General features: G+C 36.7%; 1 pseudogene; it reads left to right on the forward strand.

Moving 5' to 3' along the window:
* Positions 1–2433: 2433 nt before the first annotated feature.
* LOC111880661 (carboxyl-terminal-processing peptidase 3, chloroplastic-like) lies at positions 2434–5483 on the forward strand (annotated as a pseudogene).
* Positions 5484–7467: the final 1984 nt, after the last annotated feature.

Here is a 7467-nt window from a genome sequence, read left to right on the forward strand (position 1 = left end):
TCAGGATCGACCTTGTGCCAGGTACGGCCCCTATCACCAAGGCGTTGTACCGATTGGCACCGCCTGAGATATAGGATCTATTATCTCAGTTGCAGGAGTTGCTAGGCAAGCAGTTCATCCGTCCGAGTAGTTCTCCTTACGGAGCAACGATTCTCTTCATCAAGATGATGGATGGTTCATACCATATGTGCATCGATTACCGGGAGCTGAACAAGTTGATAGTGAAAACTGTTATCCACTTCCACAGATAGATGACCTCTTCGATCAGTTTATAGGGAGCATTGTAACGCCCGTAGATCAGGGCTAGTCAATTTAGAGACGATAGGCGTCAAAAAAATGAATTTTTAATGAAAGATTATTTAGAATGAATAATCTTAACTAAGTTGTAGTATATGTTACAAGGATTCCGTACATATATAGAACGCCAAAATCTGACTTTGTATGAGGAAGTTATGATTTTCTGAAGTTTCGACTTAGCGGTATGCAGCCTGAAATACTCAATTTGAGATCAAGCGGTTTTTAGCTGAAACAATCTAAACGAGAATCGAAGATCTCGTTGTTGGTATGGAAGCAATGAAAAGTTAGGCGAGAACGGACGTCAAACGAAGAAGTTATGAATTTATAACGAAGTTTTCCTGTCCGGGCCTACTAAAAATAAATAATAAAAATAAAGTCAAAATTAGCCGACGAAGTCTAAACGAAAGTTGTAGAGCGTAGTCTCACCTATGCGTGGATATAAAGAACGTCGAAAACGGAGTTCGTATGAAGAAGATATGAATTTCCGAAGTTTATTAAATAATTAATATTTAAATTTAATTATAAATCCCGGCATTATCCGAAGACGAGTCATCGGACTCATCCGAAGTACGCCCCGCATACACCGAGGCATGACGACATTCGCACTCGAGTACTTCTGATACGTAAGCCATGACGATCCGAGGCGTACGCCCCGCGTAACCCCGAGGTCCAGCCTCTATAAATAGGATCCGAAGGCAGCTCTTTTCTTTTACAATTTCTTCCTTCTTCTCTCTAGTTTTTGCCTTGTTTTGCGTGCCGTTTATACCCCGAAGCCCCGATAATATTCCCAAGTCCCGAAGCAAGTTTTGAAGCCCCGAAGATCCCGAGAAGTGCGATTCCCGAGCCGAAGCTCTGTCCGCGAGAAGTTCGATTTTTGTAGAGATCTTCCAGATCTGCTGAGGATTACTACTTTTGTAAGCCGTAGTGCTGTCCGATCATCTTCTGATCAAGTGAGTGTATACTACCTTTCATAAACACGATAATAATACAAGTATGGTTCGAGTGTATTAAGTATATTGTTATTTATATGTGTGAGTGTGTAGTTACACTACAAGAAAAATAGTCTTTAATGACGCGCAAACAATGACACTCGCAGATTCACGTTACGCATTTTTGGGCATCCTTAAAAATAATGTCAGACTTCCAAAATTTGAAGGACAGTGGACACGCATTTTTGCGTGCCCTTAAATTAGTGTCTCAAGAAAAAAAATTAAAAACACGGAGGGCGCTTTATCTTAAACGTGCGTCTTCTGTAGGTGTCGCTTTATAATTTTAAGGAAACGCGCCTTGAGAAGATAACGGGGGAAACGAAACCCTAAAATTTTGAAAACCGACCTTTCTTTTCTACCTTCTTTTCTTTATCTTCACAATCGACTCTCCCCTTTTGTTTCTCTATTTCGATGGTTGTTTCCCTCTTGCCCTAATCACGTCGTCGCCGCGAATCACACACCGCCAGGCAGTGGAAGAAGATGATGAAGTTTTTCGTTGTCGTATGCCGCCCTCCCTCGCTGTCTCTAACTATCTCTGCCCTTTCTTTATTCTCCGCTTCTATGATCTCAGACTCCTATTCACCCCTCTAAAGCCTTACTTGTAAGTCCACACCACGCTTGTTCTTATCTTGTTATGGAAAATCAAGAAACATTCGAAAAACCTTAAGGTTTCGCTGTGAGGCCTCGTTTCTTCTTATTAGTATCGAATTTCTTCTTGGCTGAGGGGCTAGATTGACGAGACCTGTGAGAATTCTAAGATCGATCATTGCTCCCTGTGTGACTATGTGAGGATACAGAGATTAATGGCTGCGATAGGGTTTAGCAAACCTCGTTATTTCTTCTCTACCAGGTATATTAAATGTTGGGTCAAGTCTCTAGCTCTGCATTCTCTCTACCACTACATTCTCTCTCTCTCTCTCTCTCTCTCTCTAGAAAACCCTAATCACCCTTCTAGTTTTCTGAACCAGTAAAAAGCATGGTTTGTGTATTTGTAAACCCAATATAGAGATTTTTGGGTCTGATTTTTAGGGATTACCATAAATCCCCTTAAATCCAACCATTACACTTGTTCATTCATTCCCCAAAAATCCCTTCATCTTGATTACGATCTACAAACCCCCTAAATCCTCCAGTTAGAGTATCTACCATGGATGCTCTATGCCGACCTAATCTCGATCTTAGTAATTCTTCACCCCTTTCATCAATTTACACCAAAACCCCTCAAACACCAACCTCTTCAACTTTTCCCTATAAGTACTGATTATCTTCTTCCAATTTCAATGGTTACCATAGCAAGTGTAAAGTACCAACACCACCTCAAGCTTTACCCAAGGCAAATTCGAACGAATCAGTTGAATCCAATAAGAAATTGATTGATTCAATTGCTAAAGGTTTGATCGGGCTCGCTGCTGCAGTCTCTGTTTGTTTAGATTCACCAGCTCTTGCCGAGTCCTTGACAATAGCATTCCCAGCTTCTCATACTCATGAGGTAGGTGTTCAGTTCGATCATCTTTTTTAGTAGTTTGTTTGGGTTGTGCAGATAAGGTGTTCGATCTATTGCTTATATGGGTTTGGTAAAATTTGATTTCGTAACAGGTGAATGTTGTGCAGCGAACTCTCGTAGAGACTTGGGGTTTGATCAGAGACGCTTTTGTTGATCCAACTTTTAATCATCAAGGTACGATTCATTTCTGTTGTTTTATGTCATTTAGTGTCAATAAGTTTAACGTAAGTTTATGTGTTTTCTGTAGACTAGGACTCAAAATTCCAACAAACAATGGTGGAAATGCTTCCACTTAGAACAGCTGATGCCGCATACAGCAAGATTAAAGGAATGCTTTCTACTCTTGGAGATTGCTTCACTCGCATTATCAGTCCAAAGGTGTGAATTTTCACATTACTTTTACAAAAATTGTCCCTGTGGTTTCTGAAAGAGTTTTCAGTTTTGGACTAAAATTCAGAAACAACAGGGACCATTTTTGTAACTTATTCTTACTCCTAGATTCCAAAAGGGGAAACTTACTCTATTTTCTTTTCGGCAATGATTTGTACAGGAATACCAAAGTTTTAGAATTGGAAGTGATGGAAACGTGCAAGGAGTTGGACTATTTGTGAATACTGAACCAGAAACCGGTCATATGGTTGGTGATGTCGAGACTTGAACTTGAGACCTCAGTTATGGATTCTTATTTATTTTTTATTTTTAAAAATTTAAAATTTTTTGTTTCAGGTTGTATTGTCCTGTGTTGAGGGTAGCCCAGCTGCTAGAGCTTGAATACATGTAGGAGATGAGTTAATTGAAATAAATGGAGAGAGAATTAAAGGGATTAGTGGTGAAGCTGCTGCACAAAAGCTCAGAGGTCATGTTGGGACAAGTGTTACAGTCAAAGTGCACAATGTAAGTTTTGTAGGAAGGAATGTAATGGTTGATTCCTTTCTAAAGGATTTTATAGAAATTTGTGCATGTTCACATTTCTGATCTACAGGGAAAAAAGTTGGCCATTGACTCTAGTTTTAGAGAGGTGAAACTACCCCGGGAATTCATCAGACTTTCTCCTATATCAAGTGTCATCATTCCTCATAGAACACCAAATGGTCATGTATCCAAAACCGGATATGTAAAGCTATTAGCCTTCTCCCAGGTGCTTATTAATTCTCTAAATCTTAGTCTTACTTTATAACTTCATATCTTAAATTCATCTAACAACAAGATTTTGCAAACAGACTGCTGCTACAGATATGAAACACGCCATTCGTGAATTGGAAAATCAGGGTGTTGAATCTTACATTTTGGATCTCCGAAACAATCCAGTAAGTAGCCTAAAGTTGACTTTAGTAAACTTTTGTTTGACTATTTACTAGTATTTACATATATATGTTTATTTATAGGGTGGTTTGGTGAAGGTTGGACTTGATGTTGCTCAAATATGGCTGAATGGAGATGAGACTCTAGTGAACACAATAGATCGAGATAGGAACATGCTTCCTATTAACATGATCAATGGCCATGCTCTTACTTGTGATCCGCTAGTTGTTCTTGTAAGTTTTTTTTTGACATGAAAATCTATATATTCACCTTCTGTTACATCTTTTGCTAGTGCTGACATGGCAGTGAGACAACGACCACATCAGAAGAAGTATAAGCTGAGAACTGGCTGTGTTAATTTGTCATATTCTCATAAACCTGGTAACAGGGAGCACACAAAGGCTACAAGAAACATGTGACAGTTGGCGAAAAAGGTGTTGTTTTATCCCCCCCCCCCCCCCTTTTTTTTTGATATTTTACATTTGTATAAACCTAATATGATTTTGATTTCTGAAATAAATTGATTTGTGCAGGGGAAACGAGGTTTATAAGAGTGGAGATTTATCAGAAGCTGAAGTATGTTATTCAAAGGGTATTAGTTCAATACAACATACAGAGACACCTGGCGTTTGTATACAGCCTCTTATTTTCTATTATAGCAATCGTGCAACTATACGCATGGCTCTTGGAAGAATGAGGGAAAATGTCTAAACGACTGTAGAATGGCTGCTGCATTAGATCCCAATTTCATGAAGGTCAATAAGCTCCTTTTCAGAGAAACTACTTAATATGAAAGGAGAGGCTCTTCTCATGGTATGTGAATGTGATTCATAATCTTTGTTAGTTTAATAATTGAAATTGACTGATTTGCCCCTACTTATTACACAGCTGGGGAAGCATAAAGAGATGGTTCAACTATGTGAGCAAACCCTAGATACATCGGGTACTCAAAATTCTACCAATTTTTTTTAACTACTTTCCCTTTACTTTTGAGTTTTAACCTCTTAATATTATATGATATTTATAAATCAGGGAGGGGAACTTCAGTGGTGAAGATACTGTTAGGGTTACCACCATGAACAAGCATGGGAAGCATGATTTGGATATTCCAGTCATTGTCAACCCACGAAATGATCCTCCATTTATTAATGTCCCTGAGTTCATCATGTTGGAGAATGTGGCAGAAGATGATATTCACTTTCCAGGTCATATTCACTTTCCAGGTCATATTCACTTTCCAGGTATATTACAGTTTACAAGAAATAACAACGTACTTTTATGTATTTGCATATTGTGAAAACATTTTACTTTTATTTCTTTCTATTACAGTTTACAACACTGCACTTTTCATTTATGCTCTTACAAGATTTGTTGCAAGTCCTTTAATCTGAAGCCACTATACATCAGGACAGTTATTAGCTTTTGTACACAATCGTCTAACTAAATGTACCTTTTAAACTGGGATGGTGCAGGCCTATGAATATGATTTACACTTCCAGTTCACATTGTATCCAATTATGGAAAGGATATTTGGCCCCATAGTAGTAGCTCGTATTGCAGGAGTAAGCGATTTTTCTTTAATTTAGTTTTTCTTTTACCATTTGTTTAATTTAATTATTCATTTTTGATGTAATTATTGATTTTGCATGAGAGAAAAAAAGTTATATATATGAATCTTGAAAAATGGGATGTTTTTTTGATAAGTGAGGTCTTGAATATGTTTTGTGTAGGTTGTGTCTATACCACTACTCACAAGTTATCCATTCATAGCCATGTTGACTGGATTTGCTCTCTCGTTGACTTTAAATTGTGCATCCATTATAAAGAGTGTTTTATATGTAAGTTTTTCAGGGACTAAATCTGTCTCTTCATTAATTGCATGCTACTATTAGTTTATTTCTTAATATAAGATAATATTTGCACATATTTATCCAAAATGCAAGAAATGTTATAATTATTTTTATCTTGATAATTTGGTTTCTTGTCATCAACAGGTATCCATCATAACGGGGACATTCATGTTGCAAAATAAAGATGTGGTAATCTTCGCCTCCTCAGTTCTATAGCTTTTTTAGGGTTAGATTCATAAAGTAACAATGCACTTTCATTGATTTATTTATTTATTACAAGTTTATAACATCTTAATTTCATTTTTTCTTATTAGAACATTGTACTTTGAAAAATATACCAAATTATCTTATTGTATAGCTTGAGTGCATCTGTGGCTTAATCTTAATAATAATTCAGTTTTATATTATCTTATTGTAAAGTTTGTTTAGTAAGCTTAAGAAGACTAAACATGGTATCCTTATCTCAGTTGCAGTCAAACCACAAGCTTCCGAGGCCAATTCAGTTGCTGAGACATTTTCCGAAGTCAAACACCTTCTTCTTGTGTATAAGTTCAATAGCAAATTCAGTACTTTCTTGTGTATAAGTTCTATTAGAAGACAAGCATATTTTTGATCCCTTTGATATCCATTTGTTTACTATTGGAATGATTATTTGTATGACATTAACTTTTGTGCAATGTATTATATTTTTTGTATATGGTATTTTATTTTCTATTATGAGACATGAAATGGAAATTTAATTTGAAAATTAGTAAATCTATAAATAATTTTTTTAAACAGTTAATATTATGATACGCAAAAATGTGTGTCATCTGCATTTATGACATGGCCTTTCTTGACAGGGGCTTTCTTGATACGCATTGCGTGTCATTAACACGCGCGTCGTAAGGTTACGATACGCAAATGCGTGTCGTCTTCCTTTATGACAGGGCCTTTCTTGATACGCATTGCATGTCGTAAACGTGCGTCGTAATTGCGCGTCGTAAATGAGCGTCGTAAATGCACATCGTCTCTCTTAATGACAGGGCCTTCCTTGACGCGCATTTGCGCGTCGTCTGAGCCCTTTACGACGCGCAATGAGCATCGTAAAAGGCTGTTTTTCTAGTAGTGTTACTTTCTTCTAACGCATAAATATTAAGTATATGCTATAAAATACGTGCTATGTGTATAATATAAAGTTGTTTATATGTGTGGGTGTATAGTCCCTTTCATAAACACGGGTATAATACAAGTATGGTTTGAATGTATTAAGTATATGTTTGGGTGAGTGTGTGGTTACCTTCTTCTAACACATAAACATGAAGTATTTGTTATAAAATACGTGCTATGTGTTTATATATTGTTTTTTATTTGAGATGAGTGTGGAATAGATGTTTTATATAGTTTTTAAATGAGTTAAACTGTATATGTATTTTATATCTACAAATATGTTGGGTAGAACATGGGTAGATGAGATAGTTGGTATGTGATAAAATGATGAGGTATGAAAGATGATTAAGAATGATATTGGTAGATGCACCAATTA

The sequence above is a fragment of the Lactuca sativa genome, chromosome 7 (assembly GCF_002870075.4).
Source record: "Lactuca sativa cultivar Salinas chromosome 7, Lsat_Salinas_v11, whole genome shotgun sequence".
NCBI lineage: Eukaryota > Viridiplantae > Streptophyta > Magnoliopsida > Asterales > Asteraceae > Lactuca > Lactuca sativa.